The 16,031-nt window shown below is 35.9% G+C and overlaps 1 long non-coding RNA gene across 4 annotated transcripts; it reads left to right on the top strand.

Annotated features, from left to right (window-relative positions):
* Nucleotides 1–980: 980 nt before the first annotated feature.
* LOC126814349 (uncharacterized) lies at nt 981–11,315 on the top strand. Of its 4 annotated transcripts, none has more exons than XR_007677545.2 (8): nt 983–1,140; nt 1,510–1,546; nt 1,980–2,168; nt 2,293–2,568; nt 8,127–8,259; nt 9,180–9,312; nt 9,458–9,650; nt 10,092–11,313. It is a non-coding gene; the product is annotated as an uncharacterized LOC126814349 (long non-coding RNA). The 4 variants fall into 4 exon arrangements; XR_007677548.2 differs by having other exon boundaries at nt 9,499–9,650; XR_007677544.2 differs by having other exon boundaries at nt 981–1,140; nt 9,180–9,650; nt 10,092–11,315.
* Nucleotides 11,316–16,031: the final 4,716 nt, after the last annotated feature.

The following is a 16,031-nucleotide window of genomic DNA, read 5'->3' on the forward strand; positions in this document are numbered from 1 at the left end:
TCGAAAATCACATCCTGTTCTTCACTGGAAGGGTGTGAGTACCAATTAATCAGACAATTGCCAGACAGACTTGAATGTTAATTGATGTTAAGTTGTCTGTAAAGTTAAAATGTCTGTCTTTTTTTATTGACCCAATAAACTGATAGATCAAATGAATATATAGTGTACATGTGATTTTCAGCACCCTGGTGTTTTCGAAAATTGATTCAATGTACAATGAACAAAAAAAATGAGTAAAACTCTTAATAATGTAATTGGTTGATGTAATCGAAATTGGACAGTATTGGTTAACTGAAAAGTAACCAATCAAATTTAATTGATCATCCACGTGTATCTCATAATCGACTTATTGATATAATGGTTCTCCAAGTTATCTATACTTTTTGTCTGCGATATCACTTCGGTGGAAGCGGACGTAAAATACAACTAACTAAGAAGAAGTATCTATACTTTAGTCATTAATAGAACACAATTTTTATGGGAAACAATCACTGGTTTATTCTAAAAGCACGACGTTTCGACAAGTATCCTCTTATCGTTATCAAGTGCTTGATAACGATAAGAGGATACTTGTCGAAACGTCGTGCTTTTAGAATAAACCAGTGATTGTTTCCCATAAAAATTGTGTTCTATTAATGTGTTTTCCAATCGCTAAATGCCACTTAAAGATTATATACTTTAGTCATTGCGACAAATTCTTTCTTTGATATTATATCTTCGACATTCAGTTAGATAGATGTAGTGAAGTTAGCATCAACAGGGTGCTTTAGCCGTGATATTTTAAAAAAAATTATAATGGTCACATAGAATACCAGACCGCAGGTTTGTAAATTTTTACAAAAAATAAAACCGTGTATTTAATTTAGCATGTATATATTGCTTCTATGTACATAATAATTCGTTTCGTTTAAAACAGTCAGATTTAGAACTACTGCCACTGACTGCACCGGAAGTCTATTTATATAATGGCGCCACAAAGAAATTTTTTTTTATGTGTTCTAAAAGTGTTCCGCTAATTCAGCAATCTAATGAATCTGTCTTAATTTTTCTGAAATCGTGCTTAATTATTATTAGCTAATCGGCGCTACACCGTTGTTCAAATACTTATAATTGCAAGAAACCCCCGACTAGGACCAGCAGGTAATTCGTTCGTTCGTTTCTGGGGTTTTACGTCCACTTCCACCTAAGGTGATATCGTAGACAAACCAGCAGGTAAGAATCTGTCTTGATTTTATAGTAATACCCGGTTGCAATTATTGGCCGCCATCTTTGATTTTTATAGACGTTCGGGCAAAAGGAGAAATGTATATCCAGACATGGACTATAGCTAGATACTAACTTTTGTGTTAGTTGTTTAGTTGAAATGTAATCTTATTTCTGTAAAAGAAAAAAAACAACAACAAACAAATCAGCCTTTTTTTTATATCAATGTCATCAATGTGTAGGCCTAATATTAGACTTTCAATGATTCAGAAGTTTCTCTACAGTTTCGTTATTTTTTTTTCCCAGTCATTGATGTTAGCATGTACTACACAAAGAAAAACAGGTAACAGAATTTCATTTCCTTTTAATATATTTTTTTAATAATGGCCAAATAATTGTTATTGTATGTAACACGAAAAGTATTTATCTCTGTAGAGAGAGGGCGAGTAAATGGGGTTTAAAGTTCACTAAATTCACTTGACACAAACTATGCCATTCATTTCCTTGTATTAAATTGGTCGAATCAAGTAGGTCCATGCTATATATATGTCCTAGAATCAAGTAGGACAGGTAGTCTTCTTCCGCCCTTTTTCTGAACACTGTCTCATTCTATTGCCATCTGTGTATGTTGTGTTATATTAATTCTGCATAATTAACTCTAGTTAACCTAGTTAACTCTATAATAATAAATGAATTTAATATATAAATAAATAAATAAAATATAAATAAACCAATAATATATTTGTAGTTTAATATGTTTTATCTTATCATTACAGGCAAAGCATGAAGCCAAAGGAAATGTTTTTACCAAGGCATGTTCCTCAATAGCGGAGAGAGTTTTATCCAGTGTCGGTTCTGCAGAAGAACCCATTCATAGCAGACCACCCATTGCAGCACTTGTAAGGTCGCTATAAAGAACCCGACAGACTCTGCGACCAAAAGATCCCACTGACGTGTCGTCAAGCGTAAGTACTCATGCAATTAAATACCCATGTATATAAGAATTTATTAACATGTAATTAAATGTACAATTTTATTTATTTATTAACATGTACTTAAATGTACTTTTTTATTTATTTTTTGTTTTAGCTTGACGAAGATTTCATCGATCATAGTGCACCGGGATTTTATCAAAAAAGAGTAAAAGTTGGGGAAAGGCGCCATCACATTTTTTGTACTGATAGACAGATGCAACTACTCGCACGCGCAAAAACTTGGTATATGGATGCAACTTTTCGGGTGGTGAACAAGCCATGGTCTCAGCTGTTTTCCATACACGCCTTCATTAAGACTGGAGAGACCACCCGACAGTTACCATTGGTGTTTTGTGTAATGTCGGGTAAAAGCCAAGACGACTATTATAAGGTAAATAGCACTTACTGATTGAATTACTATTAATAGTAAAAAAGGACTATTATTTGGGACCTTGAAATTGTCACAAATGGGTCGCACTAACAGCGACATTTGTTTCAGGCATATTTGTTTCATCGGTGACACGTCTGGTGTCATGTGAATGCAACGACAACAGCCTGGTTGATTGATTTGTTGATTGGAGTTCAGATGTCTACATTAAAATCGACCACTTTCAGGTTGCCGTATTCACTGCCAGGCAAGACCGACTTGAAATTTCTAGAAATTTTCCTGGGGGAGACAGGCCCCAACAAATCCCCCGACGGTGCGTTTCACGACTTTGGCGCAAGACGGTGACCTTGAAGAGACGTCGAAAACCATTTAATAGACATAGTAAAAGTCATATCTTACGAGATTATCGCTGGTCTTGTCAGAAAATGCTATTTTATATATGACCAGTTTGTGTTTGAAAAATTTAATTATTTATTCTCCCACCATTAAAGCACACTAATTACGAAATATCGCTCTCAGAAACTTCATGGTTTCTTTTGCAATTTGTTTGGGGTAAGACGTTATATAAATAATATCAATCTGTCTACCACACAAATTTAACAGATACAAATGCATGTTATTCCACAGGTAGACAGACAGGGCCTCCTTTGAAGGGACTCAGTGAAAGGAACGCGGTTGGTTTAGAGTTTGTCTGACCCCTTTGAATATTTGCGTCTCATCTCCAATGAAAACAATCATGTTGCTCTCATGCTGTTCTCAACCAGAATCAAACATATATCGTACCTGAGATTTGTTAGCATGTTCCACACAACCCAACATTTATCGGCACCGGGATTAAGGGTGTATATCTTTGTTTCTAACGCTTATTGGGAATACGCCACGGAAACTACAATAAAAACTTATTTACAAAAACATTCTAAAGAGGGAAAACTGACATATTTCAAGCTTTACTGTATTTAAAGATATAATTTAAATCAGCCGGCTGAAACCCCGTCTCCGCTATTTGTTCAGTCATTCTTTAGGTATAGTGCCAGTTTCCACCGACAATGATATTGCAAACAAGTGTCCAATCTATAAAAGCATACATTCCTACAAAATGTTTCTTTAGTCAAGTGAAACAATAAATTCATAACTATGCGAGGGTGTGGTGAGTAAATTCGTGGTAACGTGAATAGGCTAATGTGACATAGAACAAGGTCACATTGATGTTGACAAATACGTAAGACGATATGAACATCAACTAAAAAGATATGTAATGTGATTCAGCTGCAAGGTGATATATGCATATATGCAGCATAGATAATTAAAACTTCTATTCAAGTTAAACCAACTGTATCTATTTATTTAAGTCTTACGTCGAGCTGAATACATTTTATGATTTATTTTCATCTATTGGTGGTTAACAGTGTGTAACTAAAAACTAAAATTGGATCTTATTATTGCCAATGATATAATGTACATGTAATAGCAAGTGTATATATATTTTTTGTTCAGTCTGTACACAGTAACATATCTGAGAACCATATTATTATCATTTCTGCCCAAGGCTCCCTGTGCCTCATAGTTAGCAGTGATACAAGGCAATTACCAATTTTCCATGTTCTTGGCCTGAAGAAATAAAATAATAAAAGTCAAGTTTTTATTATTATGCAAGTGGAAAAATACAATTATTCATAGTATGATTTGAATAAATACAACTGATTTGAAGTTGGAATTATTATTTGTCTAAGATGACTGGGCATTTACAAATTGAAATAGCTACTCTTCAATAAGAAAATACATGAATATTTTTCCCAATTCACCTGGATTTTATTGTAGGTCTTTGTACGTGAAATAGCTTTATTTAACGTCCGCTACCACCGAAGTGATATTGCAGAAAATTAACATATTCGGATTCCCTTTTAAAGGAAATTGACTGCACTATTGCTGGATTGTATTATATAGGTCATGTCAGTTTTTTTCAAAATGGCGCCCAGAACACAAAACAAACATTGCAATTCAGGGCTGACTGGTGTCGAGGCTGTATCCTAAGAATGATTTTTTGAATATTTAATTACACAGAAACACAAGTATGCACATGCAGTTATGATATAATATTAAATTAGCTTACCTCAAATACCTCGAAATATACTGTTTGGTCAGTTTGTCCGCCCGCCATATTTCTATTAGTCACACATCCTTCGGCCAATTAAAATGGACGTATATTTTGTTTTAACCGAAACGAAAAATTTGCGTTATAAATAGTAAACGAGCTTGATTGACAGACCACTGCTAATGTTTTTTCGTGAAACGGTATAACTGCAATCAACACACGGCCGCCATTCTCGATGATTGACAACTCACATTTTTCCTCATCCACCAAAGAACCGTTAGGTTTCTTTGAACATACTGTAATAACATTGGGATTATCAGTTAATCAGCTTTAATTATCCCGCTTTGATCGTTGCCATTTCTTATATTTTCCACAAAAAAACTTTGCCTTGTACGCACTAATTTATCAATTGGTATTGCCATCTACGACAAGCATGTCAACGTGCAGCTCACGGATTATCGTTAACAATTTCTAGGGGCTTGTAAAAAAAGATTGCATGTCGTGTAAATATTTATTTTGTTTTTTGTGTAGGTCATTTTCAAATAAATTCATCAGCATATTATTCGTTTTAAATAAATATAAAACTTTATGAGAAACGATGATTATCAAAGAACCGTAAGTGCAACTAATGTTTTATCGTTTGGTTGAGCCTTTTACTAACCACGTGTTTCATGTTAATAAATATTTTCTTTCGTGTTTTGTTTGAATTGGCCTATTTCTAATAAATTATCCCGAGTCCCAAACGTCGTTAAGCCGAGTCCCAAACGACGTATACCGGAGTCCCAAATGTCGTGGTCATATTTTTTTGAGTCCCAAATGACGCGAGTCCCAAATGACGTGAGTCCCAAATGACATGTAATCAACCTAGAGTTGTTGTTAGTGTTTGTCGGATAGATCCTTTATACTTACTGGCGCTAGGTCATTTCGAGGCTAATATTGTTCAATTTTATTTGAATGATTTGCTTGCGCGTACCGTAGGAGTGTATTAGAAACAGTGTTTGCGCAGGTTCGAGAACGGCTGAAGAACATGAAAACACTTTCATGAGTCTCGAACATGAGAGAACGGTATCCATGGTAACAAGATGAATTAAATTCATACAATCTGTTACGATAACTTGTTTAGTATTTACTTCGCTATTAAGCATAATTTTGATAAATTATGACACCGTTTTACTCCTTTTCAATTCTTTGGATGACGATTACATCACCTTTTGATACGCCCTCGTCCGTAGGTTTGTCCGTCGTCTACAGAACTGATTATTTTAAAATTGATATGTTGTTTATTTTAATGAGATGAATCCTATTTAATTTCAATAATTTCTGTTAGTTTCTTCTGGAGTTATGGCCCTTGTTTCACTTTGTGAAATTCATTTAAATCTTTTAAATTAGTGAAACGAAGACGTCTATTAAATTTCTGCGATTTCTGTGAATTATGTCTAGAGTTGTGGCCCTTGTTTCACTTTTTCGAACCTTGTGAACGCACGAACAACAAAATTATCATCCGATTTGTATGAAAATTGTGTGCATTATTTAAATTAGTAAAACACAAAACAAAAAAATCTGTCAAATTTCAACAATTAAGGCCCTTGTTTCAGTTTGTAGAACCTTTGTAAACCCACAAACGACAAAAATTATAATCTTGTATGAAATTTTCTTCTAAATGCCCACATTACCTACAAAAGAATGAATATGCGACAATCCCTGTTGACTGCGCAAACGATTAAACTGCTGTGGGCATATGTTTCGTTGCCTGGAAACCTAACTTACTTCATGTTATACTGGCCACATACTACATCCAATTTTCGAACGGTATTAAACTTCTAAATTAATAAATGCACCCATGATGCTGTTTTCTCAGCAGTTATCGATGCGTCGACCTTTTTAAACCCACAAACGACGAAAATTATAATCTTGTATGAAATTTTCTTGTAAATGCCCACATTACCTACAAAAGAATGAATATGCGACAATCCCTGTTGACTGCGCAAACGATTAAACTGCTGTGGGCATATGTTTCGTTGCCTGGCAACCTAACTTACTTGATGTTATACTGGCCACATACTACATCCAATTTTCGAACGGTATTAAACTTTTAAATTAATAAATGCACCCATGATGCTGTTTTCTCAGCAGTTATCGATACGTCGACCATGTTTGTTCTCCCTCACACCAGCTATGAGGTAGTGTGGGATTTGAGAACGGGAATGTGTTCGTGAACGCATTCCAGACTGCTCAAGTCCGACAAGAACCCATTCTCCGTCCGTTCTCTGCACCGGAACACTGATTCGAATACACCCTAGGGGTATTTAGGAAAGGGAGGAAACCGGAGGACCCGGAGAAAACCCACAAGGCTGGACAGGCGACCCTATTCCTAGTCACATTCAAGTGGGGAATCACATAATAATGGCCTATTTCAAATAAGATATTTGCATATAAAGAAAGTAGGCTTACAGCCTCTTTCAAATGTGATATTTGCATATAAAGAAAGTACAAACTTAAATCGTCAGTGCTGGATAAACTAGCCAAAGGATTTGGCTGAATCAATTGGCGCAAAACTTCACCTAGTTTATCCACTGACATACGCCCGAATCAAACATGTTTGATATATTTGGCCGAATTGTATTTGAGTGGTGTGTCCGCTTCGCCGAAGCATTCGTCTGATTTTAGAATTCATTAGCCAATCACCACTCATTCATATCGAGTGGGTATCGCAAACTAGCAGTCGAACTGTGACACGGGTGCTACAGCCAACAAATTCCAACTACCATACTATCGGCTTAAATGCACGCCAATGGGACCTCAGGTTTTGTGTTCCATTGAAACGACTAGAAATGAAATGAAATGGGGTTTAACGTCCTACTGTTTTGCTCCGAACTGGGCTAATGAAGACAGGCATACACCACACAGTGTGCTATGAGGGAAATTTTGCCCGGACAGCGGCGTATCGAATTCCAACTGTCAAGGGATCTTTTACGTGCACGCCAACGTGTACACGGGACCTCGTTTTTTCATTTCATCCGAATGACTAGACAGCTGTCCTTGTCAGGCCCTCCGTCCTGCATCACTGACAAGGGGGAACCACGCCGGGAAATCTGGGTGAACTTTCTCGGCCAATGCAGGGATCGAACACCCGACCTCCAGGCTAGCGAGCCAGCGTCTTACCCACTTAGCCACCATGACGACTAGGCATGGAATCCATGCTGAAAAATTCAAATGAGCTTTCTCGGTCAACACTGGGAGCGAACCCGCAACCTCCCGGGTACCAAGCCAGTGCCTTACACACTAAGCCACATGACTCTCTTCTAATTACTGTGACAGTCCAGTCACATGACAAACAAGGGTTATTAAAACAGATTTTCAAGGCTTGGGTAAGATCTTCGGGATTCAAATGGTTTTTGATATCACACAGTTTGTATATGGTAAGGTATCTTAAACAGTTTATAACATGTCACATATTCATATTTTTCAGTTTCCATATTAGATGCCATAGCAAATCAAAGATCATATAATAAAATAAGTCAAAAAACCCAAATATGGAAAAAGAAAGAGCTGAAGAAATGGTGATTTGAGCACCTATGCTTTCTCATAGGTGTTTTTGGAGGGTGAGTGTTCAATTCTAATAGAAAAGATTGTTGTTATGGTATTTTAGAATCTCACCATAATGTGTTTGGCACAATATAGCCCGGTTGGAGCTGTTGTGACATAAACCTCGATTTCATTTTATTGTTTTGAAATTTAAAATTCAGTTTAGTATAGTAAATTTGTACACGTACATGTATGTGCACAAACAGAATCTTACTTATGTCCAGATACATGTAGATATGACTGTCTCATCTGTGGGGGACCACGGTGGCCAAGTGGGTTAGACACTGGCTCGCATATTTTAAGGTCGCGGGTTTGCAGTAAGACATTGCAGTACAGAGGACTGGGCTAATGAAGTTGGGCATATGCCATACAGTGTGCTACGAGAGAAATTTTGCCGGGTACCGTGACCTTAAGGCCTTCTCTTGTATCAAATTCTAACTGCCAGGGGATCTTTTACATGCACACCAATGTGTACACGGGACCACGTTTTTTTGTTCAATCTGAATGACTAGACAGCTGTCCTTGTCAGGCCCTCCGTCCTGCATCACTAACAAGAGGAAACCACGCCGGAAAATCTGGGTGAACTTTCTCGGCCAATGCAGGGATCGAACACCCGACCTCCAGGCTAGCGAGCCAGCGTCTTACCCACTTAGCCACCATGACGACTAGGCATGGAATCCATGCTGAAAAATTCAAATGAGCTTTCTCGGTCAACACTGGGAGCGAACCCGCAAGCCAGTGCCTTACACACTAAGCCACACGGCTCTCTTTTAATTACTGTGACTCTCCAGTCACATGACAAACAATGGTTATTAAAACAGATTTTCACGGTTTAGGTAAGATCTTCGGGATTAAAATGGTTTTAGATATCACACAGTTTGTATATGGTAAGGTATCTTAAACAGTTAATTACATGTCACATATTCATATTTTTCAGTTTCCATATTAGATGCCATAGCAAATCAAAGATCATATAATAAAATAAGTCAAAAAACCCAAATATGGGAAAAGAAAGAGCTGAAGAAATGGTGATTTGAGCACCTATGATTTCTCATAGGTGTTTTTGGAGGGTGAGTGTTCAATTCTAATAGAAAAGATTGTTGTTGTGGTATTTATAGAATCTCACCATAATGTGTTTGGCACAATATAGCCCGGTTGGACCTGATGTGACATAAACCTCGATTTCATTTTAATATTTTGAAATTTAAAATTCAGTTTAGTATAGTAAAACTGTACACTTACATGTATGTGCACAGACAGAATCTTACTTATGTCCAGATACATGTAGATATGACTATCTCATCTGTGGGGACCCATGGTTAACTACATGAGAAAGATCAAGACAGTTGGAAATGGCTATTCATATTATGGAAACTTTTTCTCACAGAGCTTGATAATCAGGTAAAATGTAAGTAACATACATATTTGTATTTTTAATCATCAACTAGTTCTATACACTTGATTGGTAATCTAGTTATTCTTCTTGGGGCAATGCCTAGGACTCTCCTATTCAAGTCTTGGCATTCTTGATTTTTGACAATCACATCCATTGATTTTCTTCAAGTTGTGATAGACCCTATGTGTATTTTTACAGTAAATAGCAGTATAAAAATGGACAATATTTTACTTTTCAAATAGATTTTAATAGGTAATATCCAATTTGTTGTCGATGGAAATAAAATATAATAATCTGCCTGGGTCTGTTACTGGACAAGACACAATAAGTGTTACCCAAAGATGAAACAAAATAGAGACTCAGTCTCGATGTGGCAAAATAAATTGTTTATTTAAACATTGTGAACCATAAATAGTAAGAAAGTATTCTTATTGCCTACTTTTTATTTTTTAGGCTGGAAGATTATTTGATGTATGATAACAACAAGAGATCCCAAGCATCAATTTATTTTATAATTCTGGAAAAGAATGCATTTGACCCAATTTTTGAATATTTTTTTTTGTTTTTACTGTTAAATATTCATCCCAAACACAATTAGATTTTAATTCTCTACAGAAATTTATGTATAATATAGAATGTAAAGTGACATATAAATCACTTAGAATTTGGTCGGAAATCATAAAGTATTTAATAGGCATAGTCTAGAAACCAAATGTAGATCAAATATACCCAGAATTACAAAAAACCTTGACCTACATTAAGGTGACTTTCCCTTGCTTATGAAATGAAATAGGGTTTAATATCCTACTTTTCTGTGTTATTATGGTGATTCTGCCCTACAACCTACTCTTATATCAAATATTTCATCTGTCAAGGGTTGTTTAAAGGGAACCCAGGAGGGCCGAATGGTTAACACACGCACATTGGATCAGAAGGGTCTGTCATTGAGTCAGATAATTCAATTGTCAAGGGTTCTTTAAAGTAAACGCAGTGGGGGTAGTTTCAATTCTGGGCTTATACCCAATTATCCCTTGCCATGTCCTACACTACTGACGTGTGGGAACTATGTCGGAAAATCCAGTTGAAATTTCTCGGCCAATGCACTCACTGAACCACAGTGGCTCCTCCTTGCTTTTGACTTGTGATTATTTATATATATTTTGTACATATTATTTAATGTTTGCGATTTTCTCTGATATTTTTTTATTTTTCAATCCTGTAATCTTGATGCTTTGCTCCTTTTATGTACAAAATATTCATTTTGTTTGAGGAAAAGGTTCTACATCATTTTATTACTCCTGCAAAATAGTGCATTTTTCTTTTGTTAGTTTTCTGTGTATGCTAGTTATTTCTAGATGCCTCACAAATCACTTGTAATATGACTTTGTAGCACTTTTCAGTTTCTGAAAGTATTTCAATTTAGTGCATAATTAATCTAATTAGGGCTTGGTTTGGATGTTATTAAATTTAGATATATTTGAATTATATATTTTTGTGGTATGGGGTAGGGATCTTTCTTTTCTCAGTTCTTGTTTTCGGGTAAAGAAAAAATTAAATAGCTATTTTGAATTTTGTGATGTGGGGGGGAGGGAGGCAAAGTATAACAAAATTTTTATTAGTATTAGAATTATATCTCTGTTTTTCTGTTAACATTTCAAATGATGTCTATTTAGTTTTGATTTGGTGGTGTTAATTTACCTTTTCCTATCATTTTATGAATAAATGATAATTTAACAAATAAAATTATTGTTACCTCATTTATCAAACTTTACAGGTTAAACAGAGCAAAAGGGGTGGGGGGCTGCATGGGAAAGATTGCTAAATTGAGGGAAAATAAAACACAAGTTTTTGTTGGTGGTTATACACAAGTTTTTATGAAACCACACAAGTTTCAGAAATTTCAACACAAGTTTCAGAAATTTCAACACAAGTTTCAGAAATTTCAACACAAGTTTCAGAAATTTCAACACAAGTTTCAGAAATTTCAACACAAGTTTCGACACAAGTATTGTGTAGATTTTCACACAAGTTTCAACACAAGTTTGTGTTGTTTGGTAAATTTTAACACAAGTCTTGTGTTGTTTCAACATTTAACAAAAGTTTGTGTTGTTTCAACACAAGTTTGTGTTGTTAAATAGAGACACCTAACTTGTGTTGAAAACAACAAGTTTTTTTTTCAGTGTATTATTTTAGACAAATAACGCCCCTCAGTTGTTCTTTCTATTTACATAATGGACAGTCTTCGGCCATTATCCATTACTGAGATACTAATTTCTAGTTATAGCAGTTTATCCCCGGTGCAATCCGCCTGGAGTTACTAGTTAGACTGATCATCCGCGGTATAATCCACCTGCGGTTCAGTTCTAATGTAGTTACCAGTTTTCATATGTTTCTTTAACGTACCTATAAAGGAACCCGCATCCTTGTCTAAAGTCAAGACCATATCTCAAGATGGAACTAGGCCAACAGAAATCATTTCGTAATAAAACTGTCCTGCTTTATAATTACATAGATCTGTAATAATTACAAACATTCAGATAGATCGAAAAAATCACTGAAATATTCAATTGTTGTACATGTATAATATAATATTAAATTTCTACATATTTTGAAATATCTGAATAGTCATGTTCTTGTGCGAGAGACACACGGTCTAACTCATGGTAACACCTTATTTCAACAAATCCCTTTCGCATAGGGGTCTTTAGCAGTGAGGGAAAACCGGAAGATTTTATATTGATATGATCCTTGTCCTTGTCTTAGATTATTTACGGTTGTAACAGAACAGGTCGTTCTCCATTTGCACTCGAGCGTCGCGAGTGACCTGCTCGTACTCGGGATGTCCAATTTCTCAAAAGAGAACACTTTCATAGAATTTTAAATACTTTATTTCTTTAAATACAAATATAAATGGCCGAGGCGCGTGTCCGGGTCTTTTCTTCCTCTCACCAGCTGAAGGAAAGATTTTAAAAGGACGCAACTCTACCCTCGAACCCCTTCTCATCCTAAGCGGAATACATAATTACTCTGGTAGGACTTGCCGGCTGTCCAAAGCCAGAACTCCCGCTTGGGATGCTTACCTCAAGCGGAATAAATAATTACTGCTGCAAGGTTCACACCCCTCGTTTGTTCGTTCCTGGAGTTTGATGTCCACTTCAACCAAGGGTGATATCGTAGACAAGACTAAGACTGAATCTAACTTTCGTGTTCTCTTATCTAGTGACAGTCAATTCTGTTTATGAATTGTCAGATATCCTCTCACACAATAACTTTTGGTCTTTGAAGGAATTATTAGTGAGCAGAAATTCGCCCATATATCTGTTATCACTCACCACTTCAGTCAGTTATACAGAGGGATAACTCGTGTTTTCCTTTTGCGTTCGTCACTTACGATTGTTGAAACCTGTATTACGCATCTATCGTAGCAATGATCTCTGTGTTAAAATTATATTTGGAACGTGTTTAACCACTTCTATCAGATATGTGATAATGACTGACACCAATATTGTCCTTTAAATCACAGTTGAAAGCATTTTTATTTAGACAAGCTTTTAATATATATCTATACAACTTTATAGAGTTGTTCATATTTAACTATACTGTCTTTTTAATATTATAGATTCTGGATTGTATGTTCTTATCTATACAACTATATAGAAACCTTTTTTAATATTTAAATTACTTTTTACGCCCACATTTTCATGTCCGTCCGTCCACATTTTTTTGTTGTGGTAATTGTATGTAATGTATCTTTACAAGGCATCTGAACACATTTTTGTAAGATGGTGCGCTATACACATGATTTTATAACAATAATAACTAGTTACTTAACGATTGCCGGATTCTAAAGGATTATCTACGACAGAACATACTCTTTTTTCTTTTCCTGTCTAACTTTGGCAAGTTGAAATACAAACAACCAGTGGTGCTAATAAATATTTAAATAAGAAAATTACAATCGATATTATTTCAATATTTCACCTAATGAAGATGGTTACTATCGATTTTAGCTTTTACTCAGGTTAGTAAATCAACGTGTTATTTGTTTATAGTATTATTTACAGTTCTTCTAAACAACATGTCGGTACATACGTCTTACCAACATATTCAATAAGTATTTGTATAACAATTGATCTGAAATTTGACCAAACAATAGGCCTACCTCCTGTGTAGGATAATGTCTCTGGATTCAAACAATACAGTTCTTAATATGAAGTATATCTGGCCTGGGGCTTGTCTTGATTGGGTTATGTTTACCCAACATATGATCAATCGTCGTATGTTTTATGTTGTGCTAGGAATAAGCCTGAGTGAGATGAAGCTATCTGTTTAGCTGGCTGAAATGGCAGTATCAACCAAACATTGTACAGCAAGTACTAGTCTAACTTAAATCAAAGTATCAGACATATATGGTGAATCAAATGCTATTATGGAGAAATTGATTGTCGCATTATAGCCCACTGTCCGTCAGTTAGGCCCGAGTTAAGACGAGTGTTGGTGCAGCTAAATGATAGCCAAACAAAACATAGAAATACGCCCACGGGGGATAGCCATAGACAGTATTCAAGCTTTTCCGAAAGGAAAAATTGTGGCCTCCCGAGAGCGGACAAGCAAAGTTAAAGGGCCATAATAGCAATTGTCTTCAAATTGATTTCGAAAGTTCATCATCCTAAGGTTTGAAAATGATTATCAAAAATTGTGGCAAATAAAGTTCTATAACGTATGCCTTCTAGAAAGCGGACACTCCAATGAGGGTGGACTGGGCAACAGCATTATAAAAAAATCTTCTTTACCCTATAAATTTGGTTATCTGAAAGTTAGATTTGTTAAGATAATTTGTATTGTATTGCCCTTTCCCGAACCGATAGCATTGTTTTGTTGTGGGAATAGCATCATATTCGCCGTATAGACGAACAGTTTTAATTTAGACCAGCCTAGGACAAATTGCACCATAAGGTTTCTTGGTCCGGTTGTGATCGTGGGATCATCCTCTACAACATATCCAAAGTTCTCTGATTGCCGGGGCGGGGAAAGGGCCTAATTTACATACATTCAAAATGGCCTCCAAATGGGCCCCTGGAGTTTCAGAACTCCGTTAACCCCTGTGAGTCAGAAATTATCACAAATCTACCCCATGACGTCATGACTTTCTATTTCGACAATGATGATATCGGAATACAATTTTCAAAAAAACTGACTCGGCTCCAAGAAAGAAGTTAACTGATAGAAATTGAGATGTAAATAATCACTTTAGTATTAAATTACAGTCCAGTCTTTGTAATAAAGTGCTAACATTTTTAAAAGAGACAAACTTTTATTCTCAATTTTAATTGTATATATTTAATCATGTATATCGTTTTAAATATTTATATATGTAAAAGATTTATTATATTTACTTTTAATTAATATATTTTCTGTGATATTTGTTTTTATTTACATATATAAATTCAATTATGTGATATCGTTTTAATTTGTTTCGTTAGATTCACCATATGTTTGGCGCAATATAGCCCGGTTGGAGATGACGTGCCATTAAACAACATTACATTTCATTTCAGTCTTTGTAGTCTATCATATGTCCAAAATAGGGTTTATCTTATTCCAAGTTCGAAACCTTACGCCCCCCCCCCCCCGAATCAGTACACTGTGTCACATTCTACTGGACAGCCACACTAGATACTTTTAAGGATTGTTAATTGTTTTGGGCTCTAATAAGTCTAATTTGTCTGTCAAATCTCCATCCCCACTTTCTGGCCTTCATTCATCGCCCATCCACAACTACAACTGGTAGTACACACGGAAAGTCGGAAACTTTGCAACATCTGAAATTGGACACAGGGCAAGCTTTCCACCATCTTTTCACTAAACTTTCTCATGCGCAAGCTTTCTAGTGTTTCCAATGTTCGCCCACCATACAAACAAACATGACCTCTTCTATCATTGTTTGCGGACAAAGATTTCAGCGTGTTTGTGGAAGTTCTATTCCTCTTATATCTTTTTGAAAGCGACACCTTTGCCAATTCCAAGCAATCTGGATGTTGTGTCACACCAAGCCAGCTATGGCATGCACAAACGGAAGGTATAGTGTGACGTCCTAACAACCATCTTTGGACTTATCAAGTTGTGTAACATTGGCATACCCATAAACCAGGTTGGGCATCTTTGGCTTTGCAAGATATAACAGTAGAACCAAGAGGTCAGTGTCCACCTCAACACATGGGTACTACCTGATAGAGCCCGTTCGATTTTTGTCTAGGCAATGAACACATCGGCGTCCCCACTCACCTTCATGATTTCCACATTATCGTCTTCAAATTGTTCATACAAAAAAAATCTATGAAGTTCTGCTTATTGACAAGAGTGTAATACCTTCGGTTTGTATATGCTATAGCT

The sequence above is a fragment of the Patella vulgata genome, chromosome 3 (genome assembly GCF_932274485.2).
Source record: "Patella vulgata chromosome 3, xgPatVulg1.2, whole genome shotgun sequence".
NCBI classification, from domain to species: Eukaryota; Metazoa; Mollusca; class Gastropoda; family Patellidae; genus Patella; species Patella vulgata.